The sequence below is a fragment of the Lissotriton vulgaris genome, chromosome 2_1 (assembly GCF_964263255.1).
Source record: "Lissotriton vulgaris chromosome 2_1, aLisVul1.2, whole genome shotgun sequence".
NCBI classification, from domain to species: Eukaryota; Metazoa; Chordata; class Amphibia; order Caudata; family Salamandridae; genus Lissotriton; species Lissotriton vulgaris.
The window spans coordinates 1,683,579,774-1,683,603,800 of record NC_141687.1 but is presented as its reverse complement, the minus strand read 5'-3'; positions in this window follow the sequence as shown (position 1 = coordinate 1,683,603,800).

Below are 24,027 nucleotides of genomic sequence, written 5' to 3'. Positions count from 1 at the left end.
ATTGTTACACTCGTATTTTATACTGAAAGTGATTTTTAATAATGTCATTTGGATTGTGATGTGTTTTTAAGTATCACGCTGCACTTTGGAGCACTTACTTGCACTCACCAGGGACCCCAGTTAAAACTATAATATCAGGGCTGTTTTCTCTGTCTTGAAACGCAACCGGCACCTCAGCCAATCGCGGTTGTGGAGGGCGGGACAGGGGCGGCACCTCATGGAGAGTCGAGCGGTTAGCGCTCTAGACCTCCGCTTCCTGCAGGCTATTTAGCCCCTCGTCGGCTCCAGCGTGCAGCGATGGCGCGCAGGGTAGGCGCCACATCCTGCGCCAAAGACGAGCCTAAGACCAGCCCGTCTGTGCCCGTCCGGGCCAGGCCGGGTCACGGGGCAGGAAACGCTGCTACAGGTATGATCTCTGCGGATCAGCTAAGGGCTTTACGCCCTAGTAGCAATAGGAAATGTACTGTTTTACAACCTTCCCTTTCCGGTCTACAAGCCTGTCCTCACTGTGCTTTTACTCTGTCTAATTTTCAGCCTCATCCTGAGGTTAAAATTAGTTATAGTGCAATTACTCAATCCTCTGACCTTGATCCCCGTGTTTTTACATTCTATACTGTTAACTGTAGATCCCTACCACAGGATAAACTAGATATTTTCCATCTATTATCTGATGAAAAACCATGTGCGGTGTTCTTAACTGAAACCTGGCTACACGAAAGTGCAGGTCCAAATGTAGCCGCCTCCCTGCCCACGACCTATGCCATTGCTAGAGTGGACAGAGTGAGACAAGTAGGGGGTGGCATTGCTGTGATCTTTAACAGGGATTTTAAGTGCTACCTTGAATTGGTTGACATACCTGGTTGCGAAGCAGCATTTTTTAAAATTTCACTTAACCCTAATTTTATGTTTTCTGGTTTTTTAATCTACCGGCCACCTGGAAATAGTAATGTTTGGGCTGCTAATCTTGCCAATTTCATCTCACCTTACTATATCAACGCCCAAAATGTAACCATACTGGGAGATTTAAATCTTCACCTGGAGGATAAATCAAACACTATTGTTACGAACCTCCTTGAGGACCTTGCCGCTTTTAATATGACTCTGCGAAATGAGGGCCCTACGCACAAAGCTGGCCATTTGTTAGACCCTGTCATATCGAATATAAAGGAGCTAAAGTGGCTAAAAACCGACCCCATTTGCTGGTCAGATCATTTTCTAACACTTTTTAGTATTACCCTCAGAGAACCCACACACTCATGTTCCACCCGCCCACCGACTCTCATGAGAAATTGGAAAAGGTTGGATTTGACTGAATTGCAGATTGCATTGAAGAAATCTCCCCCTGTTCTGGGTTGTGACATGGATAATAACGCGCTTGTAACTCATACATGGTTAGAGAAGGCGGTTGATACTTGCCTGCCCCTTGCTAGGTGAAGAGGGAATGTTCATCGCCCACCTGCTCCCTGGTACACTGAAAGTCTTAAAATAGAAAAATCTAAGTGTAAGGCGCTTGAAAGACAATGGCGTAAACACTATGACCCTTTAAAAAAAGAGACCTATCGCAAGGCTAGAAATCTTTATCATTCGGCCTGCACGAAAGCTAAAGCCTGTTATGTAACGGAAACCATCAATACTGCTGCAAATAGATCACGTACCCTTTTTAATACGTGAAAGAACTAGCTGGAGCTAATTCAATGGCTGCTGCATGTCCTCTTACTACCCAGAAATGTCAAGACTTGGCCACTTACTTTGTGGAAAAGATTGAGACCATCATCACTAACATTAATCCTCCTATTAAGGATGACAGAGAGGACTTTCCTCCAATTAATACTGGAGGGTGTCGGCTTGAGTCTTGGCCTCTTATTACGCTGGACACTTTGAAATCCCTAGCTACCTCCATCAAGTCAGGTTCCCCATGTGATCCTCTCCCTATCAGTATTCTGAGCCAGTTGGATGACCCCGCCCTGACCATCGTTTGTGAGACACTCAATGCCTCTATTCGATTTGCGAAAGTTCCAGCGGCATGGAAACACGCCATGGTGAGCCCTTTGCTGAAGAAGCCTACCGCCGACCCTGAGGTGTTAGCCAATTACCGTCCTATCTCCCTACTTCCTGCCTTCTCAAAAATCTTGGAGAAGCATATTCACAGTGCTCTCAGCACATTTACGGAAAACAACGGCTTGCTCCATTTCTCCCAGTCAGGCCTTAGGGCTGGACATTCCACCGAGTCCGCCCTTCTGGGAGTCACTGAGAATATTAGGGAGCTCTTGGACGATGGGCAAACGGTTGCACTTGTCCTGCTCGACCTTAGTGCGGCCTTCGATACCATCTCTCACTCCAGACTGCTTGCCAGGCTGGGTGAGGATGGTGTCGGAGGGGCAGCGCTGGACTGGATTGAATCCTATCTTTGCAACCGTACCTTTCAGATCGCGTCATCTCAGGCTCAGTCGGACATTTTCTGCTCGCCCCATGGCGTGCCTCAGGGCTCAATTCTGAGTCCGCTATTTTTTAATCTGTACCTTCGTCCCCTCGCTGACTTAGCGGAGCGAGTTGGCTTAGAATTAATGACTTATGCGGATGATTCGCAGATTATTTTTTCTCTCTCAGAATCTGACCCTTCATCTCCATCTGCGCTTAAACTTGGCCTTCATGAAGTCTTCAGCTGGATGTCAAATAACCAGCTGAAGCTCAATGGGGAAAAGACTGAGATTCTTCTCTTAGGTAAAAATAGGGACCTCTGGAAGGACACTCATTGGCCGCCATCCCTGGGTGCTTTTCCTACACCAGCTACCCAGGTTAGAAACTTAGGGGTGCACATCGATGACACATTATCGATGAAACAACAGGCCAATAAAGTAGTTGGCATCTGCTTTACAATTCTTAAATGGCTGCGCAAGATTATATGGATGCTGCCCTTGGTCACCCAGAAGACCGTAGTCAATGCCCTCATTACATCACGGCTTGACTACGGTAACATCCTTTACCTGGGTTCCAACCAAGCTGTTATCAGACGTTTCCAGCTTGTCCAGAATTCTGCAGCCAGGCTGTTGTGCAAAATCCCCAGAACAGCGAGGATTTCTAAACACCTCAAGGACTTACATTGGCTCAGGGTGGAAAACCGGGTACGGTTCAAGGCCCTGAGTTATATGTTTAAAATAAAGGCAGGTACCGCACCAAAGTATCTGCAAAAACTGGTTAGGCCTTATCTCCCCACACGCAATCTCCGCTCCTTAAATGCAGCAAATTTTGCAGGGCCCAGATTCAGACTGGCTAGAGTCGGAGGGAGGTCCTTTTCCTTTTTGGGACCGACCCTCTGGAACTCCCTTCCTCTTGTTATACGAAAGGAGGAAAACTTTGCCAACTTCAGGAAAAGCATTAAGACCTGGCTTTTCAATAAATAATCTGGTCTCTAGTCCTTTCTGCTTTGTACAGCTCTGGTTCCATAGGCCTGGCGCCGGGAAACCCTTTGTGGGTATCTGTGCGCCTTACAAATGCAAAAAATAAATAAATAAATAAATTTATAGCTAGACAAAATCCATTGCAATTATCCGTAAAATTATTTAACAAATTGCCCACCAACTTATGGTTTTGGAAGTTAACCACTACACACTCTCCATCACATGATTTTCTAGAATCGCCCACCCAATCAACTCTCCTTAGCATGATTGTCTTGATAGAGGATATGCACCCCGACAACACTATTTATGGCAAACCTCTGAACTACCTGATTTTTTAAAGTATCATACATTTCTCTCTGGTTTGTAATTAGCTCTGGAACATTTTTTAAAACAGTAATATATGGTGTAGCCTGGGGCAGAAGATTATACAGTACTTTATGACTAGGGTCAGCCTCACCAGGTAGTGCTCTACTAGATAGGGGCGGAGTATTAAGTTCCCTTGCAGGATGAGGGTTATCATGGGATTTCACTTCTATATCCGATCTCTGACCTAAGGCCGGTTGTGCTATAGTTTCTTTGTTCAAAGTTGGCATATTTGTCTTGTGTAACTTTCTAAGTACAGCCTTATCTATTGTGGTTACACAATCCCTTTCCTCTGTGTCTCTACTGAGTAAATTTTGATCTAATCCTATAGTACCAGATGTTTTATTTTTAGTATTTGGCGATTGATTAGTAAAAACCAACTCTGTTAAAAAAGCCACGTCTTTCTGTAGTGATTTAATTTCAGTCACAAGACGTCTTTCGATGATATCTAATTTACTGTGGAGTTTTTTAAACAACTTTTCCACCTGGCTATCCTTTTTATGATGATCCCTTTTAAAAGCAGATTTGATACCCCCCCTTTTATTCTCAGATTTAGGTTTTATGGTAGGAGTTGGAGTAGGCTTATTTGCCTGCTCTTCAATCAGAGAAATATTGACAATTGCTGATTGATTATTTTTCTTTTTGGCTAGAAGGGATATTTGTGATTTAACGTTAGTCAACAATGAAATCTTTAATTGTGAGGTAAACACACAGGGGTTGAGATGTCCATTTGATTGTCCATAAGAGTGTTCAGAAGCAGGATCAATACTTCTACTACGTCCTTTCTCCTTGACCTTTTCACCCTTCTCATGCACACATATTTGTGGTACAACCTCGCCCTCTAATACATTGTCTCTTATTGTTCATTAAGTGCAGTTTTGGTAGTCACCAGTTGTTCCTCAACTTGTGCCATTTCATTGTCAATGATGCCCACTGCACTTTTTAGGTAATTTGTTATCGGGGCAGTTTTAGGGGGTAATTGTCCTCCTGAAGTAGGTAATTTCCTTTTGCCCATGTTTGATGGTGGTAGCAGTGGTCAAACAAACAGAAGGCTCCTTACCGTCATGTTGAATCGCACAGACACATAGACTGGCCCTGCCCTGCCACGTCCTGTCAAGGATGGGCGCACTCCTGTGCTGAGTGAAACCTGCCTGGGATTTGAAGCTCCTCCGGCGCTGGCGGTGATGAGCTGGTGATGCGCCTTCTGGGCGCCTCGCGTTGTAGCCTGGGGGTTTTGGTTTCGCTCCCCTGAGCTGATCCTTCGGTGGTGGTAGTGGTGGTAGTGGCTACTCAGGAACGGGCACAAGAAACTCTGCAAGAGTGCAGACAGAGTATACTGGGCTCCCGCGCTGTGTGAGCCCTGTCCGGGATTTAAAGCGCCTCCAGTGCTGGCGGTGACGACTTGGTGACGAGCCTCCTGGGCGCCTCGCATTGCAGCTTGGGTGTTATGGTTTCGCTCCCACGAACTGATCCTTTGGTGGTGGTAGTGGCTACTCGGGTACGGGCACAAGGATATCGGAAAGAGTGCAGACAAAGAATACTGGGCTCTCATTTGGTCAAAGTGAGCACACTTTGCTTTTTACCCCCAGGGAGCTGCATTTTAGCAAGAAAATAGCAATGCTGGCTGCCGCAGGAGGTAGGAACTGGCCGGGACCACAGGGGCCTTCAGGCACCCCCTGCGATCCCCAAGGAGATGATGGCCTTGCCCCGTGGGTTGGGGTCCCCAGGGCCGAAAATGGGTCAGAAGAGCCCCCTCCCTTTTTGTATCTAAAAAAATTAATTGCTGGGTCTAAATCAGCATACGGAGGGTGGCCGCGTAATACTCTAAATCAGCTCACCTCAAATGTCTACCCAGAGTTCTCTGCTTTGTTTTTTTTACATGTATGTGTGTGTATATATATATAATATATATATATATACATATTATTATTATTATTATTAGGGAGTTTTGTAAAGCGCCTGGTTTACGCCAAGGCGTGTCCCCGCGCTGTGGTAGGTAGGGTGTCCGTGAGCAGTCAACAGTAATTAGCGTCTGAAGAGATAGGTCTTAAGTTTTCGCCTGAACAGGGTTTCCGAAAACTCCATGCGTAGTTCCATCGGCAGATCATTCCACCGCTTAGCGGCCAGGTATCTGAATGATCTACCCCCCATACGTATTTTCTTTATTTTGGGGATTTTCAGAAGACCTGTACAAGACGAACGCAGGCTCCTGGTGGGCTCATACCAGGTGACCAGACTTTGTAATGGAGCAGGGGCTTTTCCTCTCAGAATGCGGTGGCATGTGGCCAAAGCCCTGAATTCCACCCTACTCCTAACCGGGAGCCAGTGCAACTCCTGGAGCGCTGCCCTGGAGGGGGATCTTCTGGGAAGCCTCAAAACAAGGCAGGCGATAGCATTCTGCAACACCTGGAGGCGGTTTAAAACCTTTTCCATTGCCCCCAGATACAGCAGATTGCTATAGTCCATGCGAGAAGTAACTAACGCATGCACCAGCGTCCGTCGAGCATCAATGGGTAGGAAATCCAGGATCTTCCTCATGGTTTTTAGAATGCCGAAGCATGTCCCCACCACTCGACTAACCTGGGAGTCAAAAGCAAGATCCTCATCTAGCCATACACCCAGATTCTTTGCTTCATGACATGGAACAGGTACCTCTCCCAGGCAGGGTGGCCACCATGCCGACGACCAGACAGGTGGACCCCCCCCCACCACGAGCACCTCGGTCTTGCTGCCATTAAGTTTTAGGCAGTTGGCGGACATCCAGGCTGCCAGTTCTTGCATGCAGACTCTGAACTTGTCCGCCATTAGACCAGGTGCGCGTGAGAGGGATACCACCAGCTGAGTGTCGTCAGCATAGGACACAAGACGTAGTCCGTGGCCTTCAACAATGGTCGCCAGCGGGGAGACATAGAGATTGAACAGGGTAGGGCTCAGGGACGAGCCCTGCGGCACTCCCTGGCCCAACCCAATCTCCCTAGAGTAACACTCTCCCTGGCGAACTTGGAAACACCTGCCTGTCAAGAAGGACCGGATCCATCCAAGCGCAGCTCCTGCCACCCCTCCATCATTCAGACACTGTAGCAGGGTGGAGTGAGCTACAGTGTCGAATGCTGCGCTTAGGTCCAAGAGGATCAGGGCCATGGTTTGGCCCTCATCCACTCCCTGTCGCAGAGCTTCCACTGCCATGAGCAATGCTGACTCCGTCGAATGGCAAGGACGGAAGCCAAATTGAGAGTCATGGAGTAGAGAAGCTTCTTCGACAAAACCCATTAGCTGGAGGTTCACGGTTTTTTCGGCAATCTTCGCCATATATGGCAGGAGGGAGATGGGGCGAAGATTGTCTAGCCTATCATAGCTAACATTGGGCTTTTTTTGAAGGGGGAGAACCACCGCTCGTTTCCAAGCATCCGGGACAGTATGAGTCTCGAATGAGAGATCCAGAAGACGACGGATATGAGGCTCCAAGACATGCAAACTGCCCATCAGGCGTCCAGGAGTGGTGGGATCACGAGGGGAGCCTGATTTAATTGACCCACAGATCTGAACGAGTTTTTCAGTGGGTGGGGTTACGAATGTCGCTAGCACCCGTCGATCATCACATGCCTTAGATACCTCTACCACCTCGAGGTCCATGTCAACCCTACTGGGGAAGGTTGAGTATATAGTAGCGACTTTGTTAGAAAAGAATTCCGCTACTCGGTTGCAATGGTCAACTGTACAGAGTTCCTCTGGGACTGCTGCAGGCTTTCCCACTGAGAGGGATTTGTATATTAGAAACAATTCTTTCGAGGAATTTTCGGCTTCCCCAATCCTAGTACCATAGTAGATTTTTTTGGCTTTTTTGATTAGTCCATGGTAATATCGCCTGCTAGAAACATAGTCCAATCTAGCTTGTGTGGCGAAATCAATTCTCCAGCGCCTTTCTGCCCGTTTACACTTGGATTTGGCCATACGGACATACATAGATAGATAGATAGATAGATAGACAGACATATAAATATATATTTACCACAAAACTTGTGTTGCAATTCATCAATTTCTCAATGTTACGTTTCAACTTTCTCCCAGGAATAGAATATTCCTTAACTTTGACACTGCTTTTACAAGCCTTACAGGAGGCACATGGAAAGAATCCAGCCACTGGAATTTTCTGTTTCATCTCCACAAAATGGCTGCGTACTAGCAGGTCTTTCAAAGATTTACTTTTCCAAGAGGTATTATTGGGCCTGCTTGGTATCAAATTGCCAATAATGCTGTATGTCTGCAGCACATTTCTTTTTCTCTCAACAAAATTCCTGATTTTTCCTGAATGAGAAGAGAAGCCTAAGATCAGTATCACAGTTTCTGCATCCTCCTCTGCTTGAGACTCCTCGGCTCCTTTGTACTTTAGAAGTGTTTGTCTATCGTTTGCTTGCACCCTCATCGCTGTCTCAAGTAACAGATGGTTATGATATTCCCTCTGTCTAAATCTGCTCAATGACTCACTGGCAGCTTACTTGTAATCTATAGGGAGTGTGCAGTTCCTTTAAAGTGCAACAATTCTCCTTAGGAATGCTATGTATCCAGCTTCAGGGATTCTGGCTCTTAAAATGCAGAATCGTATTGCCTGTTGTAGGCTTTCTGTAGAGTTTCGTGCATATCTTATCATTGGTGACAAACACTGCAAGATCTAAAAAAAGGTACTTCGGTTTTACTCATATTACTTGTGAATTCGAGGTTGAGTGTGTTATTGTTAAGAACTCTAATATATTCCTCTGCCTCCTCCTGGGTGCCTTTCCAGACAATGAACATGTCGTCAATTTATCGCGCCCAAAGAGGAATTTTTTCGACCCACCTCTCAATGTCTTCCACCCAGGCCACATGCTTCTCCCAGCAGCCCACAAAAAGGTTTGCATGGCTGGGGGCAAAGCACATGCCCATCACGGTACCCTGCATCTGTAAATAGAGTCGGCCCCCAAAAATAAAAATATTGTTACATAAACAGAATTCAGTGAAATTTCAGAAGTCTAGTTTTCAGGAAGTATTTGAGAGACATAAGTCCTCCGTCATGTGCTATGCAAGTGTTCAAACTGATAATATCCATGATAATTAGGAGAAAGTCAGGTTCCCATTGAATATCTTGGATACGCCTGATAAAATCTGTTGTGTCCTGAATGAAAGAGCTAAGAACTTTAACCAGAGAAAACAAAAAATGGTCCACATAGATAGATGCCTTTTCAAGCAAGCTTTCCTTATTCTAAACTATAGGATGCCTTGGTGGTTTGAGAGTGTCCTTGTGTACTTTGGACAGGTGGTAGAATTTGGGCAACACAGGACAGTCCACTTTCATAAACTGAAACTTGACCTCCTCCAAAATACCCCTGTTGGACTTGGCCCTTTTTGCAGGTTCATGTCTGAACTTTTTTCCTTCCTCCTTTATTTTGTCTGACCTGTTGGCTGTTTTATGACTCTGGGCACTTTACCACTGCTGATCAGTGCTAAAGTGCATATGCTCTCCCTATTGTAAATTGTTGTACCGATTAGTGATTCCATGATTGGCTTGTTTGGTTTACTTGACTGACCCTAGTACCGTGCACCAGGAGTGTCCAGGGCTGGTAATCCAAATGCTGCTAATGGGCTTGCAGCACTGGCTGTGCCACCCACAGAAGCAGCCTGTAAAAGTGTGTCTAAGGCCTGCCATTGCAGAGCCTGTGTGCAGTCTGGTACTGCCATGCTGACTGGGCAAGTGCACCCACTTGCCAGTCCCTAAACCTTCCTTTTTCTTCATATCAAACACCCCTATGGTAGTCCCAAGGGCAGGGTGCATTGAAAGTATAAGGTAGGACATGCCCTGTTGTGTCTGGCATGTCCTAATAGTGAATTACATACATTTTAGTTTTTCACTAATGCAAGGCTACCTATTCTCCATAGGCCAGAATGGGCAGTTAGATTATTACATTTTATAATCCTAACTGACTCAGGGAACATGGTAGAAATTCAAGTTTAGTATGCCTGAACTCATAATGATAGATTACATACTTTTAGAAAGTAGGAATTTTGTTTGTCTAACTACCCAAGCCTGCCTCTGCTAGGTTGTGTATTTCTTGTCTGGAGTTTGAGTGACAGGGCCGGGAGATTCCAGGAAAGAGGAGGAGTCCGCCCAGTGGTGAATAGGACTGTGCCTGCCCCCACAGTGCTGGCTCCACCTCCTGTGGTGCATCTGATGTCCCTGCCCTGCACTGTGAAAGGAGATAAGGAGTCATGTCAACAGAGTGCTCCAGGGCTGTGCCTTCCCTCCACAATGCTAGCTCCACCTCCTGTGGTGAGTCTGATGTCTCTGTCCTGCACTTCAAAAGGAGAGAAGGAGTCATGTCAACAGAGTGCTCCAGGGCTGTGCCTTTCCTCAAGAATGCTGGCTCCACCTCCTGTGGGGCGTCTGATGTTTCTGCCCTGCACTGTGAAAGGAAAGAAGGAGTCATGGAAACAGAGTGCACCAGAACTGGTTTGGACTAGGCAAAGGCCCCTCTGCCCTCAGAAGACAAAGGATTTTGGGGTATAAATATTGGGACCCTGATCCCAAGAATTTAGAACACTTTTGGACAAACAAGAAGAAACCTTTGCTGAGGAGTGGAACCAGAGAGACTGAGGAGAGACTATCCCTAAGCTGAAGTGCTGCTTGGGGGATTTGCCTGCATTGGTTGCCTGACTGCCAAAGGAAGGAGAAAGGAACTTTGTGTACTTTATTTTCAACTTATGAAGGATCTCCAAGGGCTTGGAACAGAACTTGCCTCCTGCTGAAGTCTCAGGGTCAACAGACTTCACCCACCAGCTCCCCAAGAGTCTTCCTGAAGTGCCTGCAGTTGTGCTGGACTTTTTGAGGACTTGCGTGTCGCAAGGAGCTGGAAGCGCGACTCGAGAACAAGAAGCGTGTCGCCAAACTGCCGCTCCCGCTTCACAACATGAAGAGCCTCGCATCGCTTGAGAAAAGGATCGACGTCGCTGCAGACGTCGCCGCATCACCGGGAAGTGTGTCGCAAGAGAAGAGGATCAACGTCGCACCAGTTTTCACCGCATCTCTGAGAAGTGTGTCGCAGTGCCTGTCGCAGCTCATCGGCGGAGAAGAGGATCGACGTTGCAGCAGATGCCGCCGCATCACCTGGAAGAGTGTCGCAGGGCCTGTCGCGGCACGCATTGTTGTGGAAGCAACTTTCATCGCCAGGAGAGAGGATCGACGTTTTAGCAGACGCCGCCGTATCACTGGGAAGAGTGTCACAGGGCCTTTCGTGGCTCACATCATGTAAAGCATCTCGCATCGCCGAAAAAGAGGATCGACGTTGCAGCAGACACAGCCGCATCACCGGGAAGCATGTTGCATCAAGGAGAAAGCGACATCTTTATTTCTTTGCACTAGATCTTTGCTGCATCTTCATCCCTGCAACACTTTCGTTGCAGAAGCGTGACGCATCGTAAGGTACATTGACTCAAAGTGTTGCATTTTAAGAACTAAGCTAAAACTACCATTCTAAGTACAGTATTGTGGATTTTTGTTGTTTGTGGACTTGTGATAAGTCTACATAAAGAATACTTATTTTTTATATAAAAGCTGTGTGCTGTCCATCTGTAGTGTTGTCACTTGATTACTGTATATGTCCACAAATGCTTTACACACTGCCTCTGAGATAAGCCTGTCTGCTCGTGCAAAGCTACCAAGGGGGTCAGCAGGGGTTATTTTAGGAGTGTACCCCCTTACCCTGATTAGAGGCAAGGGTCCCTATTTGTCACAAGTACCTACCTGTGCCAACTAGAGGCCCCCAAATCTAACATTGGTGGTCAGTGGTGAGGATTCTGGACTTGCATGTGTGACTCATGTACAGTAATTGGTGAACACTACTAGTGAGTGCACACCAAAAGGCGACCACATACTTTTGGTAAATTTCTTTTGGGGATTTTCTATTTTGCCTAGTTTAACTACCATGGAGAAAGCAGCATCCATAGCATCTGTTGATCTTGATTGGGAAGAAGCGACTAGGATGCTACACTGTTAACCAGCTCAAGCATTTCTGCAGGAGATTACAAGTTTCTATGACCGGTATCTCCAGAAAGGAGGATATCCAAAAGGCCCTGAGGGCCTGGTTTGAAGCAAGAAATACTCCTGAGGTTGAGAATGCAGATGGGCAGCTGGAAGGGCCATTGGGTCCAGGAGGGAGGAAAGTATCCTCCTGAGCAGGTAGCAGTGTATGTGCCAGAGGCCTGTCCCCAGAGGAGCTGGCTGACAGGAAAGAAAGCAGCATGCACGAATTAAGACTGGCCAAGCTGAAGTAAAGTAGGCAGTTAGAATTTGAGATGCAAAGTAGGAAATTGGACCTAGAGGAAAAGAGGATGCAATTTGAGCATGAGTTGATTATGAGGGAGCTTGATTTGGAGCTCGAGAGGCTTGGGGCCATGAGTGTCTCAGCCCAGAAAAAAGAAAAGTGTGTAGCTCAGAGAGTGAGCTTTGCTGACTTGGGGATGGAATCCAGCTCAGATGGTGGCAGCACAATTGAGTTAGCTAGTGCTGTGGGAGCAGTACATACACCCAGAGATGTGACGCCTGACGTGGAGTGGGTTAACATACACCAGGGGGTTCAAGGGCATGAGGTAGCTCCAGTAGTGCGCAGTATCCCTGAGGAGAATGGGGAAACTGAAGTAGGGGTTCATAGTCCTAGTGGTGGGGGGGACATTCTACTGACTCTAGATGAGAGGTGCAGGGAGAGGGGTTCCCCCAAGGTTGAAGTCCTGGTATGTGAGTGTGAAGACCAACCAGAAGAGTGTGGGTTGAATGACAGAGGCAGTCAGATACTGTCTTGCCAATCTCAGGAGAGTGGTGTGGAGTACGTGTGCAAGGCACTGGATGTTGAGGTGAAGGATAGTTTGGTTAACCCTTGTAGGGGGCTGTGTAATCCAATTGTGGGAAAGCATATCGCAACAACCATCAACAATGCGGAAATTGGGTAACAAATCTGGCCATTAGTGTAATGTATAGGAAGAACACACTCCAAGATGGTCGCCAATGATGGGAAGGAACACCATCTTAAAGTCAGGCACCGTGTCTGGAGCTTCTCATCTACCCCAGCGCGCAGGCCACTCCAGTGAAAGCAGTTCCCCTCTGTCGGGCTACTCACTCTGGGATACCTCCTACTACGGGCCCCTCTGTCCTCTTTTGATCCAGGGTTGGGTTTCGCAGGAAACACCACGGGACGCTGTTCAAGAAACAGTGGAGTCCCCTACGCAATGTCCGGGCCTTCCCCCACACTCAATCCACACACCCAGGTGCTGGTGGCTGTCCACTGGTGCTGTGAATGGGCCTGTTTCCAGGAGCCAGGCCGGGCTCACTAGTGCTCTCCGCCTCCAGATGAGTCTTCCTTATGGCCTATGCCAGTCATTCACGGGCCTCTCCTCCCCCGCCACCTGCCCCCTGCACCTGCTCCACCTACCGCAAGGGGCCCGCTTCCTCTGGTGGCGATGGTGGACGGGTCTTCACAGTGACTGCAACAGAAACTGCGTACAACTCATCAACAAATTAGAAAGGAGATGGGTCCACTCAACCCCAAGGAAAAGGTAGCAAATGCGTCCACTTCGCATTGAAGCGGGAAACAGGGAAGACAAGGAGCTGTTCGACTTGATGTCTGTTGTGGCAGCTGCCGGCTACCAATCGTAGGGTTGCAGTTGCAAGTGTGAGACCCGTTAATAAAGGAGCACTGGGCCACTCTTCCGGTGGTCTATGCTTGGTAAAGTGATGGTGCTCACAATACGCTCAGTCGCAATAGCAACTTTCTGCCTGGCTGGTCTCCCTCTCCTAGCAGTATATATAGCCATCCAATCCTTGGCCTCTCTGCAGAGTGCACAGAACAATGGCCATCTGTTTCAGTCGCAATTGTGATTCAGTGCAAATGTGTGTCGGGGGACATACACAGTTGTCAACATATTGACAAGGTGAATGTAAAAGACAGGCAAGTGGGCGTGTTGCAGGTAAGGAAGCGATAAATATCATGGCTTAACAATGGTTGTCAAGGGTGCTCAGTGACAGTCCTACAACAAGAGTCAAAGGGAAGACGGCTTGCCGTAACCGGAGCAGGCGATGTGACTACACACACACACACACACACTCCCCTTGTGCTGGATTGCACATGTTGCACTTGAGCAGAGGTGGCAAAAGAGCCCTGTAGCCTGCTTATCTGGATGCTCTTCCTGGTGACAGCAAAGCAAACTTATCCTCATGGTAAGACTGCAGCAGTACGCGCCATGAAAGTTCTAAGCACTTTAAATGATGTTTGTGAATTGCACCATGGCGCACACTGGAGGAGACAGAACCTGGCCTCCTTCTGCTGTGTTTACGCAAAAGTAAAGAGAACTATGGCAGTCTGTAGCAGAATCAGTTTGCTCTCTGTTTTGTTACCAGGCAACATTACCAGTGCAGGACGAGTTTATGTTTATTGCTTATTGCTTCATTCTTTTTAAGTCTTGTTGTGAATAGTATTTAGAGTCTTGCCTATACTTTGAAAAATAAAAAACCCTGTGCTACTCAGATTAGCCAGGAGAGGTTGACAGAGGAAGAATTGAACCTCAACATAAGTTTCTTTCTGCTTTACTCAGTATAACCACAGAGCTCCTGATGCAATTCGGTGGGGGGGGCCCTCCCTGCAACTTGCAGGAGGGCCCCCTCAAATTGTGTTACATCACTGAGAGGAATACAACAATTTGTACATCGTCCACCACCCTTGCTTCCTCTTGCACTCCCTACAGCCTGCCACCACTGCACAAGAGCTCTACGGTGGCTGGGAAGTAACAGACAGAGGACAGGAGAAGGGGGCTGCAAGATGACCTCATTCATTGTCCAGAGAGAAGTATGTTGGTGTGGAAGTGTGCCTGCAGACTTCTGCTAATGTGCAACATTCCGTCCATCACCTTTTGTGTTCTGCTGTTCGCCCTATGTGGGAAGCGTATGCCCAGACGTGGGTCCCGTGCTCACTATGCCACTGGAGTCAAGCTAGCCTGGCTGATGACGGCTGATAGCCAGACACCTGTCCTAGGATGCATGATTCCAGTCCAGGGAAGACATGCTTGGCAGTTCGGGCTGGACTGTTCCCATGAGGCACCGGGTCAAGACTGATTTGCATATGGCCATGTCTGAACTGGGGTGGCGTGGTGAGCAACATAAAAATGGATTAAAACCAGATCTGTGACTGGGGGTGAATGTTTTGCCAATGTGCAACATTCTGTCCATCATCTTGTGTGTTTTGCTGTTCACCCTATGTGGGAAGGGTATGCCCAGACGTGGGTCACGTGCTCACTACGCCAATGAAGTCACGCTATCCTTGCTGATGACAGCTGATAGCCAGAAACCGGTCCTAGGATGCATGATTCCGGTCCAGGGAAAACATGGCTTGGCAGTTAGGGCTGGACTGTTCCCATGAGGCACAGGGTCATGACTTATTTGCATATGGCCATGTCTGAACTTGGGTGGCGTGGTGAGCAAAATACTGATGGATTAAACCCAGATCTGTGACTGGGGTTGAGTGTTTTGGCAATGTGCAACATTCCGTCCTTCACCTAGTGTGTTTTGCTGTTCGCCCTATGTGGGAAGGGTATGCCCAGACGTGGGTCCTGTGCGCACTACGCCACTGGAGTCAATCTGTCCTGGTTGATGACGGCTGATAGCCAGAAACTACTCCTAGGATGCATGATTCCAGTCCAGGGAAGACATGCTTGGCAGTTCGGGCTGGACTGTTCCTATGAGGCACCGGGTCAAGACTGATTTGCATATGGCCATGTCTGAACTGGGGTGGCGTGGTGAGCAACATAAAAATGGATTAAAACCAGATCTGTGACTGGGGGTGAATGTTTTGCCAATGTGCAACATTCTGTCCATCATCTTGTGTGTTTTGCTGTTCGCCCTATGTGGAAAGGGTATGCACAGACGTGGGTCCCGTGCTCACTACGCCACTGGAGTCAAGCTATCCTGCCTGATGATGGCTGATAGCCAGAAACCGTTCCGAGGATGCATGATTCCGGTCCAGGGAAAACATGGCTTGGCAGTTCGGGCTGGACTGTTCCCATGAGGCACAAGGTCAAGACTGATTTGCATATGGTCATGTCTGAACTGGGGTGGCGTGGTGAGCAAAATAACAATGGATTAAACCCAGATCTGTGACAAGGGGTGATTGTTTTGCCAATGTTCAACATTCCGTCCATCACCTTGTGTGTTTTGCTGCAGACTTCTGTACTGCACAGTTTAAAGACATAGGCAAAGTAATTGTCTCTGGCTAAACACTTTTAAGGTCCCAAAGGCGAGCCCTATTGGCTATGCCAATGCTTGTTTTTTAGGTTCCCGGGCCGATTTTTCATCCCAATTTGACCCTGATTTTATCTGTTTGTATCTTTTATGCAATTCATGTACTCTGAATTCCTTATGTATTGTAACTGGTTCTATTGTAAAGTGCTCGGACACCTTTGCGTAAAGTTCGCTCTATATGAAAACGCATACATGTCCGTTTTTTAGGTTGAAGCCTGCATTGCAGGCAAAGAGATATTGTGAGCAGGGGATTTCGGTATGGCATGAAGCCACACCCCTTTTTTCCATTGGCAGGCCTCTGGAAACGGAGGCCTGCCATTGGAAAAAGCTCCTGTTTAGCAGATTTGTCTGCTCTGGATCCCGCCTCTCGAGGACTCCATGACCTCCTTTACGGTAGCACGACAATATTTTTAGAAATATTGCCTTGGCAACCATGAGGCAGGTCAGGGAGTCCTGGAGGGGCGGGATTCAGTATCCTGTTCCCGCCCCGTTTTTATTGTAGTATGGGCACGAGCCGATTCAGGTCTGTGAACGAGCTTCACAGTGGAACAGCTTGTGCACCGCAAGTAACAATTATCACAGCGTGAGACCCCACTTATCACAGCATGTCAACAGGCGCCCCAGGCTGCTGGAGCACTCAACTATAATTAATGTGCAGTTGAGTGCTCCAGCAGTGTGGGGCGCCTCTCTGCATGCTGTGATAATTATCACTTTGGGGCCTCATGCTGTGATAATTAGGGCGGCATGCTCAATTTGCAGCACTGAACATTTTCAAAGAAGGCGAAGCAGCGACATTCATTGGAGACACTCACCCTCATGCCCTCATCCCCCTCACTCGCCCTCACCCCCTCACACCCCCTGACCCCTCACACACCTCCTCACCCTCACACCCCCTCACTCTCATATACCCTCACACACCCTCACCCTCACTCATCCTCTCACCCTCACACACCCTCTCACCCTCACACACCCTCTCACCCTCACACACCCTCTCACCCTCACACCCCCTCACCTTCACACACCCTCTCACTCTCACACACCCTCACACTCCCTCACCCTCACACCGCCTCACCCTCACACCCCCTCACCCCCTCACACCCCCCTCACCCTCACACCCCTCACCCTCACTACCCCTCAACCACCCTCACACCCCCTCACCACCACCCTCACACCCCCTCACGCCCCCTCACACCCCCTCACCCTCACACACTCTCACCCTCTCACCCCTCACATACCCTCACACACCCTCACTCACCCTCACACACCCTCACTCACCCTCACACACCCTCACCCTCTCACACTCACTCACCCTCACACCCACTCACCCTCACACCCCCTCACTCTCACACCCCCTCACCACCTCTCACCCTCACTCACTCTCACACCCTCACCCTCACACCCCCTCACCCCCCCTCACACCCCCTCACCCTCTCCCCCTCACACACCATCACCCTCGAAAACCTTCACCCTCACCCCCCTCACCCCCTCACCCTCACTCACCCTCACTCACCCTCACTCACCCTCACACACACTCACACACCCTCACATACCCTCACATACCCTCACATACCCGCATAGCATAACAAAACATAGCGTAGCATAACGAAACACAGCATAGCATAGCATAACAAACAAAAGCATAGGATTGCAAAAGCACAGCATAACAAAACAAAGCATAGGATAGCAAAACAAAGCATAGCAAAACAAAACATATCATAGTAAAACAAAACATAGCATAGCATAACATAATACAACAAAACATAGCAGAACAAAACATAGCATAACATAACATAAAACAAAGCATAACAAAACATAGCATAACAAAACATAGCAAAACACAGCAAAACGTAGCATAGCATAACAAAACAAACCATAGCATAACATAACAAAGAATAGCAAAACAAAACATAGCATAGTAAAACAAAACATAGCATTGCATAACATAACACAACAAAACAGCATAACATAACAAAACATAGCATAACATAACATAAAAAAAAGCATAGCTTAACAAAACATAGCAAAACACAACAAAATATAGCATAGCATAACTAAACACAACAAAACATAGCATACATAACAAAACACAGCATTGCAAAGCATAGCAAAACATAGCATAGCATAAGAAAACACAACAAAACATAGCATAGCATAACCAAACACAACATAGCATAGCATAACAAAACAAAGCTTAGCATAACAAAACATAGCATAGCAAAACAAAGCATAGCATAATAAAACACAACAAATCATAGCATAGCATAACAAAGCATAGGATAGCAAAACTAAACCTAGCATAGCATAACATAACAAAGCAAAGCATAGGATAGCAAAACAAAATATAGCATAGCATAACAAAACATAGCATAACATAACAAAACATAGCATAACAAAACACAAAACATAGCAGAACAAAACATAGCATAACATAACAAAGCATAGCATAACATAACTTAAAACAAAGCATAGCATAGCAAAACAACAAAACACAACAAAACATAGCATAACAAAACATAGCATAGCAAAACAAAGCATAGCATAATAAAACACAACAAATCATAGCATAGCATAACAAAGCATAGTATAGCAAAACTAAACCTAGCATAGCATAACATAACAAAGCAAAGCATAGGATAGCAAAACAAAATATAGCATAGCATAACAAAACATAGCATAACATAACAAAACATAGCATAACAAAACACAAAACATAGCAGAACAAAACATAGCATAACATAACAAAGCATAGCATAACATAACTTAAAACAAAGCATAGCATAGCAAAACAACAAAACACAACAAAACATAGCATAGCATAACAACACACAACAAAACATAGCATACATAACAAAACATAGCATTGCAAAGCATAGCAAAACCTAGCATAGCATAACAAAACACAACAAAACATAGCATAGCATACCAAAATACAATATAGCATAGCATAACAAAACACAACATAGCATAGCCTAACAAAACAACGCTTGGCATAGCATAAAAAAGCATAGCATAAAAAAGCATAGCATAACAAAGCATAGCATAACAAAGCATAGCATAACAAAGCATTGTCATGAAATCTTAAACCGCACACTGTACAATGTATTTGAGGAGTTTGGCTTTAGAAATGCTTGTTGAATTGTCTGTGGCGTTTTTGTTGGGACTATGCTTGTTTGCTAACTACGAACAGAAAAGTCTTCATTCAGGAGGAACACGTTGAGCAGGTGCGCTCAACAGACGCTGTTCCACACGTGTTAAGAAGACTATAAAAGGCTTACTGACTGGGGATGAGACGCTTTGCTTCTTAGTCAAGCGCTGCTTCAAGAGCTCCAGATCCTGACGCTTCGTCGACACCCTGTCCCGCCCTCTGGTCTTCGCCTCCGCGCATCTCGACTTCACCCACCTGGGTTCCCCTTCTAGGAGGTCAGCCGCCGGAGTCTTCCCCTTCGCCTTGAGCAATCCTTCGGTCCTCGAGCTCAGCCACGGACGAAGTCCCTGACTTCCGGTTTCGCCGTAGGAGCGCATTTGCAGCCGGACCAGTCAGTCCTGCACCCAATTCGGTCCCCGGATTCAGGTTCCGGTCCCTGTACAAGTAAGACTATAATAGCTTGTAGCTGCGCCCAAGAGACTAGAAACAAGCCTTGGAAAAAACAATTCAAGCGAGTAGTCTTTCTTGAGGAAGACGTTATTCTCAAGGGGTTCATTTATGTTTTTGGGACTACAAACAAACCTTGGCAAAAACATTAATGAGCAACTTTCTTAGGGGTTTATTAATGTTATGAACCAATGTAAAAACTTTCTTGTATGAGAACTAATGTATACATAGAAAAGAGTGAAGCAGTGACATTTAACTGCAGAACTATTTCTAGCAAGTGTGTGGTTTGTGTAGACTTGCTTTTTGGGTCTGTGTTCTCTTCTTCCTTTCGTTACTACAGAACCCAGTTAAAGATCCACACTTTGGGTGCAAGGTAAGCAAGCACCATTGCATGCAAGAAGGTTCAGTTCTTGTTATAGTAACCAGTTGATTGGCTTAGAGTAAAACTTTTGAGGTGTGATTTTAACTTGGTCTGTTTATATTTCAAGGTGATTTAAGAAAAGTAATTACGTTAATGAAGCTCCATTGAACTTGCACTAGAAGTATGGGACTGGGCTTTACTTGTGATCGGTATGTACATTTGTCTTAAAAGTCAATGGTGATACTGAAAGTAGGCATTGTGGTACTGTAGTACAAGCTCTGATTAATGTTGCTTTTCAAACTGTTTAGCTTGCAAAAATAAGGCGACTGGTCAGAGAAAGCTCAGAATACTTCAGGAGAGAACAGGCAGTCATCTCAGGAAGAGATCCTGTGTTTGTTGTTTCTCTCTCTCTCGCTTTCCCTTCCCCAATCCACTACCCTTTCCCTTCCCCACTTCCCTTTCCCTTTTGGGACTAACCGGTTGTGTCAAGTGTTGAATTCCTTGTCACGCTTGTTGGTTCTTAGAGGTATTGGGACTAGTCATCTTCAAGACGGAACACCTGGACTCTTGCAGTGGCATTTCTGACAGAAAGCGAAGCCAAAAAACTGTCCAAGTTCCCTCTTGTAGCTGACTATTCCCGTGGGAACTGGGTGAAATGGATATTACTCAGTTGACAGACTTGGTGCGTAAAATGAATGACGAAATCCAGGATTTAAGTCTAGAAAACCAATCCCTCAGACAAGAGTTGGATCATACCAGGGAAGAGCTTGATAGCACTAGAGATGGGTTCACATCTTGGAGAGATAAAGGGGAATCAAAACGACCAGTTCTGTCTCCACCTAAATTTGGGGTTTCATTTCAAGGTCAGACTCAAACATCAGGTTTTGGTCAAAATCCACCAGCCCAGATCATAGTAGTTTCCCCACAACCTGTCCCTTTAGCTAATCCAGAGCGTTTCACCGGGGATAGTTCACATTTTACTACTTTTATGAGTCAATGTCAGCTACACTTCCTGTGCAAACCTCATATTTTCACTACAGACACTACCAAGGTAGCTTTTATCATCTCGTACTTGGGAGGTGTGGCGGCAAAGTGGGCTATGCCCTTGGTGGATAGAAATTACCCATTATTGCATAATCTTACACATTTTAAAACTGCTATGTCCAGTTTATTTGCAAAGCATGTTTTCTTACAAGCATCCGACAATGAGCTGTTAAGTTTGCGTCAAGGCTCTCGAGATTTAATTTCCTATGTAACGACGTTTAATCGTTTGTTAGCTGAAACACAGTGGCCAGAAGATAAATGAATATCTCTGTTTTATCGAGGACTTAGAGAGGAGTTGAAAGACTCCCAAGCACATATTGTAAATCTACCAGATGATTTTACTGAGTTCCAAGATCTTGTGGTCAAGTTGGATCACAGGTTAGACGAAAGAAGGACTGAAAGACCAAAATCAGATTTTAGAACCTTACATTTTAAGATAGAGAAGAAAAACAGCGAAGATAAAAATTCTCAGGTAGAGCCAATCCAGATAGGAGGTATTAAAGGACCCTTATCGCAGGATGAAAAGGATAGAAGAAGGAAAGCCAACCTATGTCTATATTGCTGAAAAGCTGGTCATTTTGCCAAAGAGTGTCCTAATAGACCTGTAAAAAAGAAACTTATGCCCACAATTCAAGATCCTCTTCAGGAGTCGGAAAACTAGATTTCTCAAGGGAAGGAGAGATCGTCCCCTCGGGAGATAATAAGATTGAGATCTCACAGTATATAACCAGTATCGCTAATCAGGTACCTCGACATTTCACTATCAGAGTTGTTCTAATTTTGACTAATCAACAAAGGCATAGTATACCGGTTCTGATTGACTCAGGCGCTACTGGAAATTTCTTTGATTCGGAATTTGCAAGAAAATTAAATCTTACCAAAGTCCCCAAGAAGGAACCAGAAACCGTGCCGGCAGTTGATGGTTCAGCACTTTCGTCTGGTTTGATAAGGTTCCATACACAACCTTTACTTCTCGTATCTGATAATGGACATACGGAACAGACTGTTTTTGATCTCATTGACACACCAGCCTTTCGGGTAATTCTAGGAATTCCTTGGTTAGAGCTCCACAATCCAAAAAATGACTGGGTAAAACGCACAGTAACTTTGGATTCGACATATTGCAAGACACATTGTTATCAAGAGCATTGACATCCTAAGCAACCTCTTCTTTGTGCTCTCACCCAGCCAGACCCGATAGAATTGCCACCTGAATTTCAGGACTTTTCGGATGTGTTTGATCCTGTTAAGGCTACCACTCTACCTCCTCACAGGGTATACGATTGCAGAATAGATTTAATTCCAGGAGCGGTTCTACCCTGCAGTCGCATTTACGCTCTAACAGAACCTGAGAATCAGTACCTAAGAACATATCTAGACGAACTTTTGGAATTGGGATTTATTCGCCATTCCACCTCTCCAGTCTCGTCTCCGTTATTTTTTGTAGCTAAAAAGACAGGAGACTTGAGAGCCTGCATCGACTATCGTGCAGTGAATAAGGCGACTATTAAAAATCGATACCCATTACCGTTGATACCAGTACTTCTAAATCAAGTAAAAGGGTCAACTATCTATACCAAATTAGACCTCCGCGGAGCATATCATTTAATCCGTGTGAAAGAAGGAGACGAATGGAAGACTGCCTTTCGCACAAAATTTGGACTTTTTGAATACACAGTAATGCCCTTTGGTCTTTGCAATGCCCCAGCAGCATTTCAATATTTTATAAATGAGTTGATGCATGATCTTTTAGACATTTGTGTCATTGTATATATCGATGACATTTTGATTTTTTCAAGAACTCCTGAGGAACATGTGATACATGTTAGATCAGTCTTAAAAAAATTACGAGATAATTCCCTATTTGTCAAACTGGAAAAATGCGTATTTAACACATCCAAGGTAGAATTCTTAGGTTATTGGTTATCTCCGGAAGGCATGGTTATGGACCCAAATAAGGTAAAGGCAATCTTGGATTGGCCAACTCCTACTTCTGTCAAAGAGGTGCAAAGAATTCTAGGGTTTGCAAACTTTTATAGGAGATTTATCTCAAAATTTTCGGAAATTGTGGTGCCAATTACAAGCTTGTTACAGAAAGGAAAGAAGTTTCAGTGGAACACGGAAGCTGAGCAAGCTTTTGACATTCTAAAAAGAGCCTTTACATCTGCTCCTATTTTAAAACATCCAGACCCTGATAGACCGTTTTTTGTCGAAGCAGACGCTTCACAGTCAGCAATTGGAGGAGTTCTTTTGCAAAAAGATGTAGACTCTGGACATTATCATCCAGTAGCCTTTTACTCCAGGAAATTATTGCCAGCAGAACAGATTTACACAATTGCTGAGCGTGAGCTTCTAGCTATCAAAGCAGTCTTTCAAGAATGGAGACATCATCTCCTGGGAGCAAAACATACGATAACAATCTTTTCCGATCATAAGAATCTACAGTTTTACTCCACTGTGAAAGCATTCACACCTCGACAGATGCGGTGGTTACAATTCTTCAGTGAATTTGACTTTATTATCACTTATCGTCCTGGAACCAAGCAATTACTGTCTGACACTCTTTCTCGTTTGGTTTGCAATAAGGACAGGGAGTTAGGTAAAGTGCAACAGAGCATTATTCCTGAAGATAAGATTTGCGCAGAAATAACTCAGGAGGATTTTTTATCCATACTCAGAGATCAGACTAAAGAGTTAAATCAAGATGATTGGCTTACACGAAAACAGACCTCCGTATCTGATGGTTTGTTTTACCTAAAGGATAAAATATTTATTCCAAAAGAAGATTTGAGGGAACAGGGGATAAAATGGAATCATGATTTAGCTATGGTAGCCCATCCAGGAATTAGCAAGACAGTAGAATTGTGCCAAAGGTATTTTTGGTGGAAAGGCATGAAATCAGACGTTCAGCAATATTATCAAGCTTGTCCCGTGTGCGCTCGACAAAAAAACTCCATTC